The sequence below is a fragment of the Mus musculus genome, chromosome 11, assembly GCF_000001635.26.
Source record: "Mus musculus strain C57BL/6J chromosome 11, GRCm38.p6 C57BL/6J".
In the NCBI taxonomy this organism is placed as follows: Eukaryota; Metazoa; Chordata; class Mammalia; order Rodentia; family Muridae; genus Mus; species Mus musculus.
The window spans coordinates 3,624,502-3,627,439 of record NC_000077.6 but is presented as its reverse complement, the minus strand read 5'-3'; the positions used below and the strand labels follow the sequence as shown (position 1 = coordinate 3,627,439).

The 2,938-nt window shown below is 43.2% G+C and overlaps 1 pseudogene; it reads left to right on the top strand.

Moving 5' to 3' along the window:
- Positions 1,534–2,205, top strand: Gm11949 (predicted gene 11949; annotated as a pseudogene).

Below are 2,938 nucleotides of genomic sequence, written 5' to 3'. Positions count from 1 at the left end.
TAATACATTTTCATCAGCTTTCTGGTTTTGATGGTCTTCTTCACTGCTTAAACTTTTCCTTAATTCTTTTTCTAAAATTGGAAGATTAGCTGAGTGGGGTATTGTCCTGAGGTCACCACTTCCTTTATTCTATTTAGCACTGGACTTTTCTTTAAACATTTTATTTCCTTGCGCACTGGTCCTAGCTCCATTACACCTCCTAGTGCTCCTTTTCTCCTCAAACTGTACATTCTGTATTTTTTCCTTCCTCAGCTTGCTCCTTTTCATTAAAGATCTTTATCAGGGTAACCACCAAACCATGTGAATAGTCAATACTAGGCTGTCTTGAAATCTCCTCAACCAATGCCTTTAATCCAAAACTCTTCAATTTAGCCTCAGGAAGATTTTGTTTTGTTTTGTGTGGCAATGGTAAACGGCAAGCACATTCTTTGTCAAAATATCCCTGGAATGATCTCTAGGCCATTAATATTCTTCCTATCTGAAACTTCTTAGACTTTTGTCATAATGTCACTCTCAGCACCATTGTCTTCCACACTCCTGCTTAAAGCCAGGTGTGGTGGTGCACACCTTTAATCCCAGCACTTGGGAGGCAGAGGCAGGTGAATTTCTGAGTTTGAGGCCAGCCTGGTCTACAGAGTGAGTTCCAGGACAGCCAGAGATACACAGAAAAACCCTGTCTCAAACAAACAAACAAGCAAACAAACAACAACAACAAACCTGCTTAAAGTGTTCAACTGTTTTCCTAATCCAAAATCCACATTCTGCCAACAGTCATGGTAAGGCCTGTCACAGCCATACCCCACCACCTGGTACCAACTTCTGTCTTAATTTCTTTTCTTTTCTTTTTTTTTTTTTTTAAGATTTATTTATTTATTTATTTATTTATTTATTTATTATATGTAAGTACACTGTAGCTATCTTCAGATACTCCAGAAGAGGGCATCAGATTTCATTACGGATGGTTGTGAGCCACCATGTGGTTGCTGGGATTTGAACTCGGGACCTTCAGAAGAGCAGTCGGCGCTCTTAACCACTGAGCCATCTCACCAGCCCCCTGTCTTAATTTCTATTACTCTGAAGAAACACCATACCATGACAACTCATATAGATATATAATTTAACTGGGGCTTGTTTACAGTTCCAGAGGTTTAGTCCATTATCATCATGGCAGCAAAGAGGCAGACATGATGCTGGAGAAGTAGCTAAGAGTTCTATGTCCAGATTCACAGGCATCAGGAAGAGAGAGACACACTGGTGGGCCTGGCATAGGTTTTTGAAACCTCAAACCCCACCTTCAGTGACACATTTACTCCAAAAGGCCAAACCTAGTTCATCAAGGCCACACTTAATCAAAAAAGAACAAACCTACTCTAACAAAACCACTTTTACTCCAGCAAGGCCATACTTCCTCATCCTCCTCAAGTAGTGTCACTTCCTGTTGACTAAGCATTCAAATATATGAGCCACTGGGGTGCATTCTTATTCAAACTATCACAAAAAAAGAAAACAAAATACTATAGAAATCCAGATGTGGACACAGGAAGTGATCGTCGTCGAAGTCAGGTCGTCTGACTCGGGACCCCCGCGCGCCATGCAGTCCGAGAAGACCTTCAAGCAGCGCGGGAGCTTTGAACAGAGAGTGGAAGATGCCCGGCTCATCCGGGAGCAGTACCCCACCAAGATCCCGGTGATTATAGAGCGATACAAGGGGGAGAAGCAGCTGCCCGTCCTGGACAAGACCAAGTTCCTGGTACCTGATTACGTGAACGTGAGCGAGCTCATCAAGATAATTAGACAGCGCTTGCAGCTCAATGCTAACCAAGCCTTCTTCCTCCTGGTGAATGGGCACAGCATGGTGTGTCCACACCCATCTCTGAAGTACGAGAGCGAGAGAGATGAAGACAGCTTCCTGTACTTGGTTTATGCCTCGCAGGAGACATTCGGGACAGCAATGGCTGTGTAAGACTCCAACAACGCCTAATGGTTGTTAAGCCCTTACCAAGGCAAAAAGGGATGTTACCAGCGGACGCTGGACGGCTCACCACCCACAGATGAGAATGTAGGCACCCACATAGGGTATTAGGAACTGTTCATCAGACAGAAACAGATCCATGCAAGTGCACTCAGCTTGGAAACTCATCTAAACTAGGCTATTTTGTGTTCAAACTTTAGAAGTTTAAAAATAAAATACTTTTTGCATCCTAAAAAAGAAAAAGAAAAAAAATCCAGATGTGAATGTATTCTGGCCACCACCTTGATGGACCCTGTGAGGCTCTGAGCAGAAGATTCAGCTGAGCCTGTGAGAGAAGTTTGTTGTTTTTGGTGGTGGTGGTGGTTTTGTTTTTGTTTCTTTTGAGACAGGGTTTTTCTGTGTAGCCCTGGCTGTCCTGGAACTCACTCTGTAGAGCAGGCTGGCCTCGAACTCAGAAATCCGCCTGCCTCTGCCTCCCAAATGCTGGGATTAAAGGTGTGAGCCACCACACCCGGCTTTAAGCAGGGTTTAACATTAGAAGGAGTGTGGAAGACAAGGGTGCTGAGAGTGACATTATGATTTGAGCTAATTAATGAATGTGTGATTTGTTCTACAACCCCACAGTCTCCCTTTACAGAAAGTTCATGGATGAGTTCTTTTCTCTCTAGAAATAACTTGCATGCTTACCAAGTGTGACAAGGGCCATGTGTCAAACTGCCTGCTGTTTTAAAAGGTTTCATTCCTTGCTCATAAAAAGTAATAGATGTCCATTGTAGAAAATCTGGAAACACACCAGAAAGAAAATTAAAATCACTGGGAATAATTTCTTCCTGCCCCCTCAGATAACCACAGATAACACATTGGCAAACAGCCTTCCCCAGCTTGGTTCTATGCAGAGAGGCAGGATAAGGTTACAAAGAGGGAACACTCTGTACGGACTCTTTTGTAACCTGCTCTTTCCATAAT